Source organism: Nannospalax galili, unplaced genomic scaffold (genome assembly GCF_000622305.1).
Source record: "Nannospalax galili isolate Female #2095 unplaced genomic scaffold, S.galili_v1.0 scaffold127, whole genome shotgun sequence".
Classification (NCBI taxonomy): Eukaryota; Metazoa; Chordata; class Mammalia; order Rodentia; family Spalacidae; genus Nannospalax; species Nannospalax galili.
Window position 1 is genome coordinate 7,861,826 of NW_008360326.1, and position 22,161 is coordinate 7,883,986.

Consider the following 22,161-nt stretch of genomic DNA (forward strand, 5'->3'; position numbering starts at 1 on the left):
AGAAATTTCTATTTCATAAAGAATGTGATAAAAATTGATGATGTAAACCAAACCAACCTGTTAAGTATGTGGCATTTGCAATGGCCTCAGGGCAAAGCAGCTGCAAGTCATCTGTCCCCTGCAAAGTGTGCACACAGCGGATAGCCATTATGCTGCCTGAAGCTTCCCATCTAGGGGAATGAAAACCAGCGCTAGGCTCAATGGGCAATGTATACATCCAGGTAAAGGTTAATTTTTGACTTATGATCTCAATATTGGAGCTGTGGAGGAAAACAAGTTGTCATATGTTCCCTAAATTAGTTTTCAGTTAGACAAGATGAGGGAGCTAAGTCCTTGATTTTGATCCATTAGTTCCAGCAGTGGTGGGCTCCTGGCAGTGCTGGTCCTGGGCCCCATCAGTGGACACAGAAATGCTTGGTGGTCAGACACACCTGAAATAAGTGATAGTGCTGCCAGTTGAGAGTAGTGGGACGTGAAATATGACCCTCATCAGCGAAATGGGGTTTCATAATGTGAGGAATAATGAAAACCATTGCCCACAACGTCCTTGACACGGTACTCAAAACAGACCTACGAATGGGCATCCTTAGGCTCTCATGAACCTCGTGCCTGTCTCTTCCATATAGAGTGTATCTTCCAGATACTGAGAGTCCAAGAAAAGAATGCTGCCAAGAAAAGAGGGAAAAGGTGGACACAAAAGATAAAAGCACCTCCCATTGAGTCCCTGGAGGCCTGTGTCGCCAGTGGTAGTGTTTTCCCTTTGCAACTCAATTAGACACACTTTTTTCTCATGGCATTGTTTAGTTAAGAAAACTGGTTCAGCAAAGATTCCAAGTAGTTAAACAGTCAAAATGAGAGTCAGATTGGGGTTTTGTGCATTCCAAAAATACTTATTACTAATGTTTACAGAAGGATTATGGCTCAGCGCTTTGAATATAGTATGTTACCAAAAATAGTTAAGACAACCTTATGAATAAGGGAAAATATAATCCCCAGCTTAAACTAAGGAAACTGAGGCACGTAGAGTTCAGCAATTGCTTGTGAACACTGACAAAGCAGTAGTTGGGATTTGAATAATTCTAGAATGAAAAGAACAGAACATGCATTCTTCCAGAGCCTCCACCTTGCCCCTATGAGCTCAGGAAAGAATGCAGCCTCCGATCAAGAAAATATTCACACACACTTTAATCCCAGCACTCAGGAGGCAGAGTCAGGCAGATCTCTGTGAGTTGGAGACCAGCCAGCCTGGTCTACACAGCAAGTTGCAAGTTCTAGGTCAGCCAGAGCTACATAATGAGATCCTATCTTGAGAGGTGGGGGAGAGAAAAGAGGGAGGGAGGGAGGGAGGGAGGGAGGGAGAGGGAGAGAGAGAGAGAGAGAGAGAGAGAGAGAGAGAGAGAGAGAGATTGAGACTTGAAACATCACAGAACATTGTGAAAATTGATTAAATTCAACATGCCATCTCCTATTGATTCAGAAGACTCTCATTAATAACCCTGTTCCTCAAAGTAGCATGTACTCTTGAATAGCATCTATACGTGTGTCCACCTGCTCAGTCCCTCACTAGAAAGCATTAAGAGGAATGAACAGAAAAGAGGAAATATAAAAACTAGGACCCTGGACATAGTGAGACTTTGTCTCAGATAATAATAATAATAATAATAGATTAATTAAATAAAATTAAACTAAGACCGTAGGTAGAGGCGGGCTGCAATGCATTTATATCCTCCACAAGAAGCTCTGGCCAGACCTTTAGAATTGCCAGGCTTAGGACAATGATTTGTTACCACAGGATGGATGAGACATCATGGGGTCCTCTCTCCTCCCTGAAACCAAGTATGAGGACTCCCTTCCCAACAGGGAGATCCACCTATATTCAGACTGCAGGTGCTTGAGTGGTGAGATGTCCATGACCTCTTAGGGCATCTTCTCAAATGCTTAGAAGGACTCAACACAAACTTGGCCTGGGTCTATTCTGATGCTATCCATGGCTTATATTTATCTCACAACAGCCCTGAAGTAAATGTTGTTATTTTCAGTCCTTGGAAGAGGAAATTGAGATGCAAAAAGATGTGGGAACTTATCCCTCCCAGAGCCAAGCAACTGGTGGGACAGTGTTGATGGAAGCCATCTGGCCCCACGTTTCCTACTGCGGCTGCTTTGCAAGCCCCTCCCTTTAATATCTAGTTCCCCATTTCTGAGGTTCACAAGCAAAGACAAAGACATTCTTTCACATATTAAAGGTGTTTATACATCTTTCCCAGGCCTCACCCCTCCCAAATGCTCCCACGTCCCCTCCCTTCTGGCACATAAGAGTAGACTATCCTTATCTGTTGTTTAAAACACAGAGCTATGCCTGTCCTGTTCCCCACTCTGTGTAAATTCAGGGAGATTCCTGATAGGAGGCCTGTAATCCACAGCAAAGTTCTGATAAGAGTCTCTCAGGTGAGAGAGCAAACTTATTAGCTTTACAGAAGAATGTACTCAGGGAGCTAAAAACACACAGACAGAGACGAAAGAATGACCAACTCAAAACAAACAGTTCCCTCGCTAAGCCGCTCCCTACTCTAAAATCTCCAGCACAAATAATCTATTTCCAGGCTAGATAACAGAAGCATACGCTAACCATCAGATGTATCAACCAAAAAGAAAAAAGAAAAAAACCCAATAGCGGCTGAGATGGTTCCTTGGCTCACCCACAGAAGACTCCCATCCAGCTCTTGCTCACCTTATCCTGGCTCCCTTTGACTCACCGAGCCAAGCCTGGGCACCTTTTCATGGTTACTGTTATCTATTCATACAGTGCTTGCCTGCAAAGCATTTTCCTAAACAGCCCTGAGTTAATGAGCTGAATCATCAATCAATACCACGCAGAAAAGTAGGAGTTCTCCTGTTTCCCAGATGAGGAAACTGAGTTTTAGGGAGGTTACTAAACCAACAAAGCAGCAAATGAATCTTCTGACTGCGATGCGGTGCTGCTCCCATCCCACCAAGCTCCAGCCCTCCCTCAGCACTGGTACTTCCCACTCTTTGGTTTGGGGTCCGTTGCTCTTTGTGTTGTCACCAAATATGCTACATCTCAGACTTTAAATAAGATCCGAATGCCCACAGAAAGAAAGGGATGTTTTTAGCTCCTATTTACTATGTCCTCTGATACAACCAGATAAAGAACCAAATTTGCATTCGTGGTCTCAAAACAATTAAAAGCACGGGTTCCCTAAAGAACAAGACCTCTTTCCTTTCTTCCTTCAAAAAGAAAGAAAAGAAATTACCTCCAACAATATATACAATATAGTAACAGTGGTTCTCCCTGAAAGTTGGATTGCATGTGATTTCCTTCCAGGCGATATTCTATACTTCCTTAATTGTCTATAATTAACGTATATTACACTGTTTGACATCAGAGGGGGGAAAATGATTTTAAAATGTTGAGCAATTGAACGTTCTGAAAAAAGTCATGTCCCTGAGGGAAGAAAGAGACCCTACGGAGAGGGCTGCTCTGCCCAGTCCTGAGGAGGGCTGCAGAGGGGTTGTGCTGCTGGGAAACGGTGTGGATGGCTTCCTCTCACCCAGAAACTGCCACCCGTACCCTAAGGGTGCCATCCTCCCCACACCTAACACACTGATACCCATAGAGAGTGCCAAGTTCAGAATGTGTTTAGATCTGGGCAGAGGGGGAGCTGATTACTGCAGCCAGACCTAATTATTTTGACCCTAATGCTTTGAGGTATTAAATCTGTGACTTCCAATTCACAGATGAGGTCAACACCATCACATATGAATCTAGACTTAAAACACTATAGAAGCTGGTGCAGGGCAGGATCTCTGGCTTTTAGTGGCTTTTTGGCACCTACAAGCCACAGGACATAGCACAGAATATGAAACCCCAGCCGAAATGCTCCAGAACTTTTTAGACACCATATCATGAAGCATTTAAACACACAGCAGTCTTTTCCACTACATTTTGCTCCATGTGAAGACAGAACACTGGTAACCAAATGGTATTTTAATGGGAGTGCTATTTTCACACTAGAAAGTTTGACCTTTACACTCAAGAAAAGAGAGAGAACCCAATTCAGAAAGAGGAATTACTTCAAGTGTTATGTTAATTGACTATCAAAACAATAATCACCAAAAGCAAACAACCCAGTAGGGGCATGGGCAGATAATAAATCCTGATACTTGTGGGGATCAGAGCTTATTAGGTTGGGAAAAAAGAGAGTCTGTTGTATACAAACTAGCTATGGGAAGAGATTCTCTCTCTCTCTCTCTCTCTCTCTCTCTCTCTCTCTCTCTCCCCCCCATCTCAGTGTTAATCGTATTCTTTGGTGCACATCCTGAATCTCTTCTGAATGTGAGCTCTTCCCTCACTGTACATGTTGCTGCAGGTTGCCATCAGCTGTTATTTGTTAGTGAGGATCTGTGTAAACATTAAGGCAAGGAGCCTGACTCATGCCTGGGAACAGGAAGAGAAAAGACAGGCTCACACTGTTACTTTCATCTGCAGTCGTGTTCAACATTATCCTTTCCAGGGGAGATGGCAGTTAACATTCTCTAACATGAAACACTTGGGTGCAATAGGCAGCAAATTTCAGGATGAAGTAAACCAGTAAGTACCCACTGTATGCTGAGGGGTGTAGGGATGTAAGGACACAGGTTCCCACTGTAGGTGCCCTGTGCCACAGTCAGAACCCTGCATGGGGTACCAGGGACATGTGATGCTGAGCATCCTTTTCATAGGCTGAACATCCTGGAAAATTGCTAGGCTTAGAATGCTTCAACCTGAGGGGCTGAGGGTTTGATGTGTGAGATCTGGAAATGAGGAACAGAGGAAATTCAGTTCTGCAGCTCCACAGGGCAGATCTATGGAAGAATTATAACAGACCATTGTGGTTTGCAATGTGTTCCAGAATCCCAAAACCAGATAGCCAGATTCCAATTCTCCACTGTATGGTAGGCAAACATGACTCTTGTTGTTGGTATTATTTAACTTAAAACCTTTGACTTTGTTATATATTTAAATAATATGTAAAGGTTGTACATATTTATGGACTATAAGTGTGATTATTTAAGCACACCCCATAATGCTCCGAGTACCTTAGAATTTCCTCCCATATCAGCCAGGAGTGGATGAGGACAACTGATTCCCTCAGAAGCTTAAGATAACTTATAATGGGTAATTTTCAAGGTTTCAGGATGAGCCCAGAGTATCCAGTCAACCATCAAATTCAGAAAGTTATCGGAGTATAAGTACTTGGATCCGAGCAAAGAAATACATGGAAAGATGGCTCAGCAGTTAAGCGCACTGACTGCTCTTGCAGAGGACCTGGGTTCGATTCCCAGCACCCACATGGCGGCTATGAACCATCCTTAACTCCAGTTCCAGGGGAATCTGACGCCCTCTTCTGACCTCCACGGCATTGCACGACATGGGTGCACTCACATACATGCACACAATACACTCATACACATAAAGTAAAAATAATAAATAAAATATTAAAAATAAAGAAAGGACAAGTGAGAACTATGGTGGGAAAAGACTACCCCCCACACAGCAGATATGTTGGAAAAGTAACGTCAAACTTTCTCTCTGCAAGCACAGAACTCTCCACTGTAAGAGAATTGTTTATACTTGTGAGTTTATTGTTCTAGAAGATATTAATAGATTAACCATTTCCTTGCCTCTCAAATACTGATCCTTTCTTGCATTCCTTGGAGTATTAGACCTGTTTCTGCTTCTAAAAAGTCATGTGTACTTTCTTGAGCTAAAAGAGTCAGTATGCCCTAACTCAAAATCCACTTCCAAAGGACTTTTGCACTGTATAACTTTTGCAAAATTCCTGGCAGTCCCCCAGGCAGGAATTTCATAGCAATTATAAATGGATGCAGAGAAACAAAGGATATTCTAATTCAAGATTGGACCAGGGAGAAAAGGAAAATATGTAAGTCTACTTAGGCACACAGGCACTAAGGGCTGATTTTGGATACTATCTTTTTTATTCACTGATGTGTGTAAAAGATTTATTTCTATATTTTAAAAATAAAGCCATCACATTATTTGCCTACCTTTATCAAACTTGTCTAAATAACTGCAGTGTATCTAGATAGAGATAAAACATACTTTATCTAGATCTCTATCTTGCTTTTAATTTGTATAGGATAGCTATTCAGACCCAAAGGCCTCAACTTCGTTTTCCTCACAAGGAAGTGGTCTCAGAAGACAAATGTTTCCTGAGCTCAGGCCTCTGAGATTCCCAAGCAGAGGAGCAAGGGTTTATATTGTTGATTCCTTTCCTTTACCAGGTGAGCAGCATATCTCTTCCAAAAGGGAACCAAAAAAGGCAAGCTTAGCAAATGGGGGTGTGTGCAAATAGGAATTTCAAATACGGTCAGTTGCTGTAGAGGTGTTCCGATTTATCCTACTGGAAGTTCTCTATCAATTTGTGATTTAATGATCTAGTTCTGACTGCTGACCACTTTAACTTGCTCAGCAGGCACCTCAATTAAATACCAAATTCCCAGTCAGCATATGAGCAAGTTCTAGTTCCTGCCTAAGGAACCATCCTGGATCAACTCTATGAACTTCCAGAAAGTCAAGTCTCTTGTTTCAAAATGCCTATTACAGATCTATAGTCATAGCATGGCCAGGGGCTGAAGTCAGGGTACCCAGTTCTCAGATAGCAGGTGGAAGCAGCTCTTCTTCAAGGCCGATGATAACAGCCCTGGCCCTCTTAGAGAAAATATGCAAATGTTCTTCCAGTCACATTTGCCTTCCAGCTTAGAGTGGATTTCAGAGGGTATCTTTTGTTCATTGCTGTATGTAAAATGCCTGAGCTGCTACCTCTGCTACGTTGGTCTGTAGCAGGTTTTACTGCGACCAAGTTCTGTGTGGATTCTATGGCCCAAAGTTTGTCAGGCAGAAAAGAGCTACCTTCTTCTCCGGGGCTGGCTTGCCTTGAGCCCCTTCGTGTATCATTTTTGGTTTGGGGGGGTGATTTTTTTGAGACTTGTAACAGGGAGTGGATCAGAGGAGAAATCAAGAACAATTACCTCAACGAAAACTAACTGCCTATTCCATCTGAGCCCTAAATGGTCTTGGCATCTAAAATATATGGGTAAGATGCAGTCAACAAAGTAGAGGCTGAATGTTACCATAGCACCTGGCAGCTCCACTTCTCCAAACACTTGCCCTCTTTACGTTCTTGCTCAGTATCTGTTCCTGACCATCTTAAGCACAGAATCGACTTCTTTTGTCTTGGCTTCTCCAGCCCCAGAGGCCCTTTGGCAATGTCTGAATGAGGAAATCGAGGCCTTGGCAATAACCACCTCCCTCTTCCCCTGGATATGTCAAGGGCTCAGATGTGTGCTGGGCTGAGGTGGCTGATGACTGACTTGGAGGGAGGAGGAAGCTCGGAAGTTCAAAGCAGAAGTTCAAAGGTGTGTCCCAGAAAAAGAAAATGTTGAAACTCTGGTCTCCACCCATCTGAAACTTCAAAAATAAACACGATTTCCAGACACACAGAGCAGAGCACACTGAGTGAACTCCAAATTCATAGAGTTTTAATGTATAACCTAATGACCAGGCCTGGCCTCTCCCAAGGAAATCAACCTGATTTCAAGTGAATGCCAACTTTCACATTTGTGATAACTATTTAAAAAATGCTACAAGAATAGGATTTGGGTCATAAAGATTGGAGAGATTCTTTCCCTCCCTCACTTATGAAAGATCAGAACAACTTCTGTAGGGGCTACGGTAACTCCTACTTAAACTTGAGTCTATTGGGGGGCATTATTGTAGTAGCCAGCGGAATTATGCCAGAAGTGTTCAGGGTAGAAGATCTGTGACAACACCATTTCCTCCTTCTCATTGGTATGCCCATGTGGTTCACACCTAAGTAAATAAAATTCACATTTAAGATAAATCACAGTAAGCAGTCTTCCCTGATGGTCATTCTATTTGGTCTGTCTGTCTGGGTAAGCAGAAATTCAATTGCAGAAAGCAGTCCAACTTGGTCTCTTTGCTGGATATGAGGCTATCTTGATATTATTATATATTAATATAATAATATATAATAATATTGATAGTATTTTTATTTTTAGTTTATGTGTATGAGTGTATAGCTTGCATGTGTGTAAGTGCACCTGTTTCGTGCAATGCCCACAGAGGTCAGACGAGGGCATTGGATCCCCTGGAACTGGAGTTAGGACACTTGTTAGCCATCATGTGGGTGCTGGGAATCGAACCCAGGTTCTCTACAAGAGCAGCCAGTGCTCTTAATCGCCGAGCCATCTCTCCAGACTCAAGTGTATCTTGTTTTTTAAAGAAAGGATTTGTGTAAAAGCATATCTGCAATTAGTAAATCATGGGCTTTCTGCTTCTACTCCGTGGTTTGGGACGTCGTCTTCTCTGGCCTGCTGTTGGTAGCTACTGCCCATCTTTTTGGCACATGCACATGCAGCCCTGCTCTAAACAGGGTTTCCTCTTAACTGGAATGAATGCTATGTAAACTCCAGAAGCTCCTGGGATGTTTCTTTGCAAGTGCTCCCCTACCCACTCACTCAATCTTCTTCCTTTCCAGAGGGATATCTACAATCTGTAGAGAACCGATAAACAGACAAGTCCCATTTTGCTCCAGTCCAGCTCAGCAACGGGGACTGTGTGGGTTCCCTTACTTTTCACAAGAACAGAACAAAGCACCTCCAGGCTGCTGGTCAAGGTGTTAGCACAATCTAAAAGTCTTAACAATGATCAGTCCGTAACTTTTTTATATGTTCTTCTTCTCTGCTAGTACCCCTCCATCTACCTGCTAATTTTACATCTATAATCAAACTGAACAGACTTTCATTTCTGTATAGTACATTTTCAATTATCTGTTCCTCAAGAAATGGTTTCCATAGAAAAAAGTAAGTAGCTCAGACCTCTCCAAAGAGCTAGAACTGTCCTTTCTTTGGGCATATACATGATTTATTTTTTGTTTGTTTGTTTCTTCTTGGTGTTGGAGTTTGAACTCAGGACCTCGTACATAGTAAGTTTGCACTGTACCACTGAACTACACCTCAATTTTAACCGTCTTACTGACCAGAAAAGTTTTAACCTTCTTACTGACGAGAAAAAACATTCAATCTAAACATACAGGAGATTGGTGAATTCCTACCCGGCAGAGATTACCCTGATCAGCTGCTTGGGATGGGGATGTGAGCTCTGTGCTTTCTCCTGTTTCTGAATCCATAAACCTTCCTATTTACATCAGGTTAAAAGAAACACAGGGCACTGTTATCCCTCCAATCTCCTACTCAGCAAGGGGACCCACAATCATGCTCAGTGCTGCCACCAGCTCCGTCTGAGTGGTATAGGAAGTAAGAGAAGCCAGTAGCAGCTTCCAAATGCTGTTCCTGGCCTGTACTCATCAGCACCACCCAGAAGCTTGTTAAAATTCAGATCATGAATTCCGAATTTTAAACTCTTTACACCTTAAATGGCTCTAATGTGCAAAGCCCTTTTTGGAAACATTAAGTATCACGGTCATAAAGAAAGGCCAGAAATCAGTCACCTTCCACTTTTCCTATGCCTTACACCTAGGAAAAGCAACAAGCGTGTATTGACTTTCTCCAGCAGTTCCAAATTCCAGATCTAAGTAAACAGCATCTTCACATTCACTGGCCTCACCACTCATCTACAACGTAATAAAGTATCAATCACGCTAAACCAAGGGCATGTCTTTTTTTTTTTTTTTTTTTTTTTTCTTTTCAAACAACTGGTTTGTTGTTTTCTCCTTTTGTTTAAATGAAGTTAAACATCCTTTAACTATAACCTTCACGTCAACTTTGCTCTCAGGCTTTCCTTATCTTTCTTTGCATGCCGGAGTACCAGAACAAAGATTCTGGCAAACATTACAAACCCTCATATCAACAGTGCATTCCCTTTAGTTGAGTTGAGTTTCTATATTGCTGACTGCCATATAGAAAGAAATCTAGAATCAATGGCTCTCAATGGCTAGAAGATAGCAGGCAATCAAAGAATATCTGATAAGTGGGCTGTGGGAAGAGATCAAACTCCCCTCCCAGCTCTTCAAAGTATTTCAGAACACAGGCCTGGATGGGGACAGGACCTCTGGTTCCCTCTGCCTGTTACCATCTGTATTTATCTGCACATTACCAAGCCTCCTTCTCCTTGGAAACCTTTCCAGATAAGACCAGTCAACACAGACAGTTCTTTCTGATGTCTGTGAAAGAGTTCTTATGACCATATCCTACATTTTGACATGTGCTCACTATAAGGCACTGGTCAAATGACCTAGTCCAGATAACCATGTTCCACGAGAGGAAACTGAGGTGGGAAAGTGGAGGAACTTGTCCAAGGACAGAAAACTGAAGACTCTCAGTACAGAGATTTGAAACTGCCAGTAGCCATGATCATAGGTGGTTAGGAAACTTGGGTTTTACATGAGACATGACTTTAAACAACGAGAGTAGGATGCTCTGCAGTAGACTCTTGGCACTTTGAGAGGTTGGGGGTATCTAACCTAGGGCCTCTCAAACCCTAGGCTAGCAGTGTTCTACCACAGAGCCTTTCCAGAAGATCCCTGGAGCCAGGGCTATAACTCAGTGGTAGAGAACTTGCCACATATGCCCAAGGCTCAGGGTTGATCCCCAGCACCGGAAAATAAAGTTAAAAATAAATAAGTAAAGAAACAACTATCATAATGCTTATTTGTGGCTGGTGGGGGTTCACATCTATAATCCCAGCCTTCAGGAGACAAGGCAGGATTACTGGAAGCTTGAGCCAGCCTGAGCTATTAAATAGGCCCAGAAAGAGATCCCATCTAAAACAAAAAAGGAAGAGAAAGGGGAAAAAAAAAAAGGAAGACAGAGAAAGAGAGAAAGAGAGAAAGAGAGAGAGAGAGAGAGAGAGAGAGAGAGAGAGAGCCTTGCATCAAATGTAATCTGATCAAAGCCCTGTTCTCTCAAAGGGCTTTATTGGCTCCTCAGTTTAGGATTACTGGAAGCCAGTTGGAGAACAAGTATCCAATCAGAACAAAGATACTCTGAAAGGGGACACAGTCTGGTTGGAGCTGGACTTGGACAGTAGCCAGTCTCCTTATTTCACTGCATGACTGAGCAAGTTGCTTAGCTTCTCTGGGTCTCAATGTCTCACTTATGAAAAGAAGATAATGGGGTTAAGAATATAGCTAAGTATTAGAGTGCTTGCCTGGTATGTGCAAGGAACTGGGTTTGATCCTCAACATCGCTAACAATAAAAAGAAGAGAGAAAAGAAAAAGAGAGGGAGAGAGGGAGAGAGGGGAAAGAAGGAAAGATGAGAGAGATGGGGGGCACTACTTAACCAAGTTGTGGTGTTCCCATAAATTTCTTAAGATAACATACTTAAGAAAAAAAGGCAAACTCACAGTAGGTAAGCACATGACAATCTCAACACAACTTAAGTAAACGCCAGAATTGGGGAGAAACAGCCATGGACCTTCAAGAGCATTTATGAAGTTATAGACATCCACTCATGTCAGCTTTGAACCGTCCATTTATTTCAGGAGCAGCTGTGCATCAGGCTCTGGGCTCACAGTCTCAGTACCTGGTTTTTGTATAGTTTTCATTGCAGCTGAATGGGTCTACGGCTTCCTCCTGATGCATCTAGGTACTTTATGAAATAATACTTATGGCAAGTTTGAATCAAGCTAAAGATGGGACCAGAGAGATGACTAATCAGTGAAGAACACTTGGTGCTCTTGCACGGACCCAGGTTTGGTTCCAGCACCCATATGGGGCGGGTGGCTCACAACTATCTATAACTCCAACTCCAGGGGACCCGATGCCTTCTTCTGGCCTCTGAGGGTACTGCACACACATGGGGCACATGCAGACAAGCAGGCACATAAACATACACATACAAAAATAAGTAATTTTTTTCTTTTTTGGACAGGGTATCCCCCTAGTCCCAAGCCTCCTGGAACTCACCAAGTAGGTCAGGCTAGCCTCAAACTCACAAAGATCTCCCTGCCTCTGTCTCCTGAAAAATAAGTAAATCTTAAAAGGAAAAAAGAATCATGCTAAAGGCTAGAGAGAGTTTGCTACTTTGCAATCACTCATTGTTTTTGACAAAAAAAAAAATCATATCACACAACACAGTTAGTTTCACTTATCAGTAACCTGATCTAGGAATTATTTTGTTTCCCAAAGTTGAATCCATCTTTATTGAGGACAAATCCCCCGGACTAAGCCCTTTGTAAAGGAAAGCAAACTAGAGACAATTTGAAGATCGTTCCAAACAAGTTCTAAAAAAGCACTTTCAAAAGCACTAAAAATGTCCCTTTCAAAGATGTGCTTGTAAGAAAGTCTCACTGCCCCCCCGCCTTTTTCCAAGAAAAAAAAAATTATGTAGTTTGGAGTTACACAGACTCTTTTGTGTATAACTGCACCTTCTGGAAAACTGACATGGAACTGTATACACAGCAAGCTCAAAATGAGTAATTTATGGAATTGAACTAAGCCTCGAACACACTGGGATGAAAGAGACATGTGAGCAGGATCATAAGTCTTCTGTCCCGAGACATGAATGAAAATCTCCTTAGGGATACAGCCCTACCTGTAATTTATTTCCACATTATTCTTACGTGCAATATTATTTTTGGCATGTTAATGTATTGTCAAAGAATTCCAATCTAGTGACATGACAAAAGTTGTATTTCATTTCAGAATGCAAAAAGTGTGAAAATCAATTGAATTATATATCAATGACATGCAATAAGGGTAAGCAGTATATTCTGGGTAATGTCATTTCTCTGGAATGAATAGCAGCCTAGAGAGCTTGGATTAATTACTAGAGTTTGATTCTTACTGTTATAATCAGTTGAATTGTTGAAGGGAGATAAAAACCAAAAGTCTTCTCCCCTTTCCCCCCAAAAGAAAGAGTGATTTGCCAGAACCCACATAATTTAGATGATGAATTTCTCTTCTGGGCAACTGACTAAACCCCTAAGTTTATACTGGCAAATAAAATAAACACTGAAAGTTGAAATCACTCTTTGATCTGGTAAATAAAATCTGCAGAAAATTCAGCCTCAATTACTCTTGAAATTTATGACATAGCCAGTATCGCAGCAAGATTGGGGGCGCATGCAGGTTTTCATTGAAAACACAACGTGCTCAGTGTATGCCACAAAAATCAATGTGATGCCTGCAAATAACCAAAAGCATCCTGACATCTTCACTTCGCTGATCATTTGGAGAGTGCCAGGACTGGCTTGGACTATACTGTAGTAAGTGTGTAGCACTCTAGTAGATGCAAAGAAAAACAAGACACAGTCTAAGAAAGGAGTAAATTCTGCCACAGAACTACTATATACAGTCTATATAGGCTGTTCAGTGAACAGCTAAGGGGAAAGTGAGGCCTAACTGGGAACGTCATTTTCTCAGATCAACTAGGGCCACAGCAGTCCAGCACCAGAGCTGGTACTGAGTGAGTGATTACTGTGTCTCTGGCATGGACTGCACATGCTTCACACCAATATGATGGAGTGGGTACTACTACTATCTGCTTCTTATATCTGAGTAAACTAGGCACAGGGAAATTCATTGACTTGCCCGAACTCCAACAGCTAATAAATGGAGAGCATTTACTCTGGGCCCTGAGAGGCGAGATAAAATGTTATTAGCAAGTTTAGGTGATGTTAAGGAATGCAATCAAAATATTTCTGGGAGGGAGAGGGGAGCAGCGCTTCTCAGAGCATGTGAAACCCTGGCAGGCAGGAAGGCATTTAACACAGGGTGAACTAGAGGAAGACAAGTGCTTTCCCTGGAATCTGAGCACAGTGAAGGAAGATTCGAGAACAGATGCTGAGGCAGCCCTTCCTCTGCAGAGCTGAGGCAGTGGAAGTTTCCATGCAGAGTAACCCTGTGATCAATGCCGTCATGAGTGTGTGTGTGCGTGCCTGAGTGCATGCGTACTTGTGTGCGTGCATGCATGTGTGTGTATGTAGGGAGGCTTGTGTGTGAGTGCATGAATGGCAGGAACTTGTGTATGTGACTGGAATGTGTGTGTACTCACATGGGGGACTTGCATGTGTTCATGTGTGTACGGAGGTGTGTGTGTATGTGTGTATGTGCACTTATTCTACCAGCTCCAACTTCACTTGTTAGCTCTTACACAGTTCTATAAGATGACAGTTTTCTTCTTTAGAACAAAATTCTCTCTACTCAAATATCCAGGGGCTGCTCTTATGATTATTCATTTCCATGTGTAAATAAAAGCAAAAATACAACTACTAACATACTGCAGCCAATGAGCCAAAATTCCCTCAGTCACACTGTCACCAAAGCAACCGCATTAATTCCAGCATCTTGGGGCATTGCTGTGATCCTGGCACTAGGGACCCCGAAGCATGAGGATTCTAAGTTCAAGGCTAGCCTGAGTTACCTAGTCAGATAGAGGAAAGCCAGCCAGGGCTCCACAGAAAGACCCTGTCTCAAGAAAAGAAGGGGAGAAAAAAAAGAAGTAACAGGATCAATAAGTAATTTAAATAACTTGATCCATACCATTTAAATTATCAAACAGGCCGGTTTTGATCCTTTTCCTTTTTGTATTGATGTGACCTTTAGAGCACCTGAATCTACATGTCATGAGTGTTCATCTGGACTGACTCATGCTTCCAGCGCTGAGAATTCAGAACTGAGAGTGTAGTGAGGGTTCTATTGACTCTGTGAAGTGGAAGGCTGATTATTGCTGGATGGCAATAACCTTAATTATCAGGGACCAGAGCGGTTGCTTCCAGCCATCTCTACAACAGAGACACTGACTGAAGAGCCCTTTGCTAATCATTCTCTTCTAGAATCTTCCTAAATCCTTTCCACGGCACACAGCTTACTTACTCTTTCCCTTTGATAGGTTGGCTTTCCAGGCATGTAGAAATCTTCCTAACATAGCAGCAGGGCATGATGGGAAACACCTAGAATGGTGTGGGATGGGATATGAAGAAACTGACAAAAGGACAAATAAGTGTTAGAGAACTTGATTCAGCAATTGAAACTCTCAGGACATCCAACCAGTGGGTTGAGAACATATTTCCGGGGTGGTAGGGACAGGCAGGGGGCAAGGGACTTACAAAAAGTACCATTCTATGCCTCCTGGTGATTACGACAGGCTGTATTTTTACACTGGCTATATAGAAAGAGGAGGCAGAACAAACCTGCCCCTATATACCCCAGCCCAGGCCACTGTGCTTGGTCTGTATTGTGAATAGGGAGACAAGGAAAAAAAAAAAAAGTACCATTCCAAAAGTCAGATCAGCAAACCACAGTCCAGTTTCTTATGGTTCAGAACAAGGCTCTGTAAGATTGAGAAGCAGGGCACAGCACCCATGGGAAAGGAACAGCGGGAGCTTATTCATGGAGAATTTCAGGGCTACAGGCAGAAGTCCTGGATCCAGTGAGGAACAGGAATGAGCCAAAAAGAGACAGAAGTGGTCGCACTTTCTGGGCTGAACAAGTGTGTGGGAAGCTGTGGCCCCACCGCAGGTAGATGCCAGTGCTCATTCCAAGCTAAACAGACGTGCACGCCACAGCAGCAAAATGAGTTCCATGCCCAGGGAGTAGGTGGTGCTGAGGTCACCCCCAAACCACTCACCGAGGTCTGCACAGACAGTAAAGGAAAAGATCAGGCCCACCACTCAAGCAGGGAAAATCCCCTTCATACGGAGGCCCATACAGCAGGGGACAGGAAACAGCACCCATGATGTCATCCAACGCAACTTTAGATTTACTCTGTGTCCAGCAGTGTATTTCACTTATTTATTTTTTCATTTTCCAAATGTTCATGATGAACAGCATTGGCCTCACTAATAAAATCCAAAAACAATATGGTTTTCTATTATGGCTAAGAAAAGTTCTAGAACAGGATGGATGAACGGTTCAGGTTCAGGGAAACACTTGGGAACACTGCAGTGTCTCTAAAAGGGCAAGGACTTCCAGGCCAGAGACACGAGTGTCTGGGAAAGGAGAAGGAGAAAAGAGCTGCGGATAGTTGGACAAAGCAAGAGGCATTTTTCTACATTTTGTTTGCACAATTGGAAAAATAACTTGTGAGACCTTTAAGGTGTTTTAAGAAGGAGACGTGCAAGACTTAAAGCATTCCATTGGTGAATGACCAGGAAAGGTGCACGGAAGGCCGGCTTGGCACACACATGACCGAGTTTCAAGGTAGTAAGCTCCAGAGTGAAGCAAGAGGAACACTAACAGAAACAGCTGATGACAAAGTAATCAATGCATTGAATTCAGGAAGAAGGAGAATCTACCTATCCAATTCTACAGGGACCTGAAGGCCTGCTTTTCTGTAGTGTGGGTATTTTTAAGTTCATACTTAAGCCATGAAATCATTTTCCTTCCTAGTTAACAAAACCCTAAAGGCACTTCGTAAAACTGGAAGAAAACAGTGCCTAAGCGATGGTGCAAAAACAATCAGCCTCATCTAACCATAGAACAATGGCTTTCAGAAAGGCGGTCTTTTCTGCTCTGGGGACAGTGGGAGGGAAAGCTCACAGTAGACTTAGAGGCAATAATTTGCATTAGGCAACTTAAAATATACATAATCCTTTATATGAAAAGGTAGCTGCCAACAGCTGTCACAGGTAGACAAGGAATCTTACATTTGTTTAAAACAAGTTTAAAAATTAATTGATTTTTTTTAAAGAAAGGAAAGAAAGGCTTTGATGGTAAAAACCTCGAGAAAGTAAATTCTTAGAAGAAGTTTCTTACAAGCAAGTACTAATGAATTAAACACCTTTGCTTTCGAGTGCGCATCTCATTAATGAACAGTGCCCAGAAACTAACATATAATGACCCAATATGCATGAAACCTCTTATTACGGGTGTCACAAGCCCAGGTAAGCATATAGCTCAAAACTAAGGGTCTTGTTCCAGTAGGTATGAAAGTCTTTAGAATAAACATTTTAATCCAATATTTCAAATTACGTTAAAATAGTTCAAACTAGTTTAAGGTTTTGCTGAGGATGTTCAGGGCACCAAACCTCAAAGACTAAAAGTAAGGCAATAGGACTATGGTGATGATGGCTCACTTGGTAATGTGCTTGCTGCACAAACATGAGGATCTGAGTCCGGGTCTCCACGCAAAAAGGCATTGGGAAGGCGGAGAAGGAGAATCCCTAGAGTTGGCTGGCCAGCTAGTCCTGTTGAAGTTCTAGGTCCAACGAATGACCATCTCAAAATATAAGGTGGGGAGAGAGATTAGTCATCCAAGGTCAATCTCTGGCCTCCACACACACATACACACGTATATACACATACACCATATACGCAAATTAAATTTTTTTAAAACACATGCAAAAAATTAAAGGGGAAAAGCCAATCTACAGTATATCCAAGTCACAGGAGACTGACTACAGCCATTAAATAAAATGTTACAGCATACACGTCTTGATCTGGAAAGATTTTATGATCTTGCTGCATGAAAATTAAGTAAATTTAGTGTGCACATGTATATGTGTACATGCATATGTCCAAAGAAAGTATGGAAGCCAAGAAACCACAGGACAAGCAGGGTCCTTGGAGTACAGCAAGAACAAAATAGCTTTGCCCATCTTTACAGGAGTGTCCCACATTTTAACAAACTGTAGGAATTTGTGATTTATTTTCAAACCCAATAACCTTGTGATTCATATGCTCCTTTGAACATGGCTTTAAGCCATATTTAAACAGGAGGCTTAGACAAGGAGAGATTTCTGTGCTATGCAGACACAATAAAACAGCAATACTATTAAATCTGTTTTACTCTAGTTAAATGTTGCTCAGTAGATGATTGATTGATAGATGAAATGTTAAGATATTTTCTTCAGCCAAAGACTTAAGTATAGAAATATATATAACATGTACATGAATTATATGAATTACAGTGCAAACTTAAAAACATGTATATATAAGCTAAATGTGGTGGCACATGTCTGTCTTTAATCCCACCACACAGGAGTTAGAGGCAGGTGGATCTCTGTAAGGCCAGCCTGCTGGACATAGTGAGTTCCAGGTCAGCTGGGGCTACAGGGAGACCGTGTCTCAAAACAAAAAATACATACATACACACATAAACACATGTACATGCTCATTTCCCAAATAAGATGCACAAAGGTTTAGAGAGATGGAATTATTTCCACGAGATTCACACATCTAGAGTGCTTGCCAGACATGTGTAATGCATGGGTTTGGATCCCCACCCCTACATACCTGGGGGTGGTGGTACATGCCTGTATTCTCAGCATTTAGGAGATGGAGGCAGGAGGGCTGAGGATCTGAAGTTCAACCAAGGCCAGCTTGAGCTACATGTGACCTTGTCTCAGACACACATACACACAGGGAGCAAGAGAGACAGAGACAGAGACAGAGACATATACATCTAAAAGAGTCCTGGCCAATAGGATGGAAGTTTCTCAACACTGTGTGTCTTAAGTCTGTTCAGATCAAAATGTCATAAACTGGCTAGATTAAAAATAACAGAAATTGGGGCTGGAGAGATGGCTCAGCAGTTAAGAACACCGATTGTTCTTGAAGAAGACCCAAGTTCGAATCCCAGCACCCACATGGCAGCTAACAACTGTTCATAAGTCCAGTCCCAGGGGGATCCAACAGCCTCTTTTGACCTCTGCGGGCATTGCACGACACGGGTGCACTTACCTAATTGTTCTTGAAGAAGACCCAAGTTTGAATCCCAGCACCCACATGGCAGCTAACAACTGTTCGTAAGTCCAGTCCCAGGGGGATCCAACGCCTCTTTTGACCTCTGCGGGCATTGCACGACACGGGTGCACTTACCTACATGCAGGCAGTACATGCATACACATAAAATAAAAATAATAAATAAAAAAATAAAGTAAAATAACAGAAATTGGGGCTGGAGAGATGGCTCAGCAGTTAAGAGCACTGGCTGCTCTTGCAGAGGACCTGGGTTCAATTCCCAGTATCCACACGGTGGCTAGCAACCATCTCTAACTCCAGTTCCATGGGATCTGACACCCTTTACTGACCTCTACAGGGATCACACGACACGGGTGCACTTCCACACATGTAGGCAATGCATGACACTGGTGCAGTTACAAACATGTAGGCAATGCACTCATATACATAAAGATAAGTAATTTTTAAAAAATTTTAAAAAGGAAATAACAGAAATTATTTTTCTAAGTTCCAGAGGATGGATGTCTACCACCCAAGCAGATTCTATGTGCTTGCTATACACAAGGCCATTTTCTGGCCCACAGATGGCATCTTCTGCCAGAGTCTTCAGGTAGAAGAGATATCCCAAAGCTTCTACCTTCTAATGCCAGTACCTTTGGGGTTAAGAGGGCAGCCCATGAATTCGGAGGGACATAAATATTCAGACCACAGCAACCAGCCACATTGGCATCAAAAGAAACCCATGTAGGTACAGGTGGGTGACATGAGAACAGAAACCTGACACCAAACCAAAATCTCATAGATCTGCCACGAACAGACAGTCTTTTCTAGAACAAAGAGAAAGACATGAATGTGAGAAGGAATTAGTTATATTACTCCACCCCTAAATTCCTATTCTAAAGATTTAACCCCAGTGGTGCTGTATTCGAAGATAAGGCCTACACACAGGACTGGTAAAAATTAAATGATGTCAATGCCAATGAGATAAAGACACTTGCTGGTCAACCCTAATGGCCTGAGTTTAATCTCGGGGACCCACTTGGTGGAAGGAAAGAACTGACCCCCGCTAATCATCCTCTGACCTCCACATGAATGCTGTGGTATGTGGCATGTGCACACACACATACACTCATAAAATATTTAATTTTTTTTATAAAGTTAAATGATGGCAGAAAGATGGGGCATTGATCTCACAGACAGGACTAGTGTCCGTAAAGAAAAAGGAAGAGACACCAGAGATCTGCTTCTCACCTCCAGGCCCAGGAAAAAAAGACTATGTGAGGACAAAGGGAGAAGGCACCCTTCCTGGAGCCCAAGAGGCCCCACCACCAGAAACTAACTTGATGACAATCAGCTGTGAGAAAATAGTATTGTTAGTGCGGCTGGAGTGCATCCATGCACCTAAGAAGATCAGTCTCGCACATCTGAAAACCAAGGTTTCTGAGAAGTCAAATTCAGAGCTGAAAAGCAAATGAACTCAAGGCTGTCCTCCTGCTTCTCTTGACCAGTCCTGTTACCCATTCATAACTCTACTTGTAATATACATTATATTGGTAAATTACCATGCTGTCTGAGCTCACTGAGAAGATGGCTGTGGAAGTAGGTTCATAGCCCCCACACACTCCATTTTAGACCCAAGCATGTTTGTCTCAAGGTGTCCTCCAAGGCGAGACCCCTTGTCTGAGGATGGGATGCCCCTCCCCCCCAACTTGTAACAGAGTGGGAACAGAACAGCAAAACAACCTAAGAGTAAAAACATGCCCTTTAAAACAGCTAGCAGGTAAACTGTTTCTCACGGGGGTTAATCTTACTTATCCCATGATATAGAAATGCATACAGTGGGTAAGAGACTTCTGGAGTTCAGTCACGGAAGGGTATGACTTGAAGAGAAAGCTCAGTCAGGAACTCCAGCTGACTGCCTCAACTTCCCCAGCCTCTGTCTGCTAGATGTTGTGAGCACCCAATTTGATGATGTTGTCTATATTGGTTGCTGTTTGCTCTTTTACTAGAAGACCTCACCCCAGCGGACATTCTGATCTGCCTGGGACTCACTATCAGGAACTTCAATTGGCTGCCTCAACAGGGTTTTGCCAGTCAATTTCTGCTGGATGCTTTGAGCACCCAATGATTTCATGTTTTGCTATCTACATATCATCTATCATTTGCTACTTATTCTTTTACACTGGCTTCCTCACTCGTTCAAAACTGAAAGTATGGCTATAGTATATCTTTCCTGGGCCATATTGGATAGATCACTATTTTAGCAAGATCAAACTAAACTGATCCCCTATCAGCCTTCCAACCTACCATCCCTTCACAATAACCATTTAATAGGATTTTCTACTTCAGCCTACAATAGAGAAGTTGCCAAAATTTTATCTTTCATTCTTTCCCTAAATACAATTAGCCACTGTGTTCATTGGTGGGGATCAGAGTCTACGTATCACACATACATACCTACTCCATACACACACATACACAGAGAGAGGCATGCAGACAAATACTCCACATGTACACATACTGCACACAGCATGTGCACACATACTCACACATGTACACACTCCATAGTGTCCACTTCTGTTGCCCAGCAAGCACTCGCTTATCAGTAAGATCCCACACTCCAAGACCAGCCCGTGCATTTCTGGCCTCCCCGCTGTCTGAATTCAGTAGATGCTTTAGAAATGTTTGTTGCTGAAATCAACTACTGTTCAACACTCCGTTTAATTTTCCAAAAACCTTCCTTCACACTTTCTCCTCAGATGGGCTCAGCAACTCCCTCTCCCGGGTTCCCACCTGAGCTTATTTCACTCATTACAAAGTCCAAATACTTTTATAGTCTTTCCATCCCCTTAGTCGGTGAGCTCTGGTCAAAGGGACAGTAGCGAGGGAAGGCGTGAAGATCTCAGACTGTTGGCGTAGACGTGAAGGGCGCATAGAGCCATTCAAACCCAGGCAGGAGACAGGGAGGACACAGTGTACCAAAACACCAACGATGGTGAACAAGGAACAAATTGATCTCAATTCAGTTTGAGACAGTGCCTGGAGGTTTCCGTCAAAGATGTGTAGAAGGAGTCCTTGACAGAGCCTGACCTTCTCCACTATTGGCACTACCAAGAAGGCAAGACTTTAAAAAAAAAAAAAAAAATCCAGATTTCAGACACCAGTCTTTACCAGTTTATTGTGTACTTTGTTAATGTGAGCCTCAGCTCCCTCAACTATAAAATGAGAAGCCTGAACTATAGAAAGGATTTCAAAGATCCTTCCAGGATGCATGGACCCCAATGCTGTGAAGAGACATCACATTCCACTAAGCCACAGTATGGAAAGAGTTTTCCTTTGACCTCTGTGGGCTACAGAAGTCCTTCCTACCATTAAGTCAGAAGAGAGAACAACTAACACATACAGTACATCTACTGTGTTGAGGACTATTAAAAAAACAAACGAACAACAACAACAAAAAAACCCTGTGGAAAGCG

The 22,161-nt window shown here is 42.5% G+C and overlaps 1 protein-coding gene and 1 non-coding gene across 3 annotated transcripts in view; one reads left to right on the forward strand and one right to left on the reverse strand.

Moving 5' to 3' along the window:
- Positions 1 to 22,161, reverse strand: part of Epha4 (EPH receptor A4) — a 154,121-nt gene that overhangs the window by 106,628 nt on the left and 25,332 nt on the right. The gene's annotated exons all lie outside the window — the stretch shown is intronic.
- On the forward strand, positions 15,128 to 15,259 carry LOC115068928. Its single transcript, XR_003848269.1, has one exon. It is a non-coding gene; the product is annotated as a small nucleolar RNA SNORA51 (small nucleolar RNA).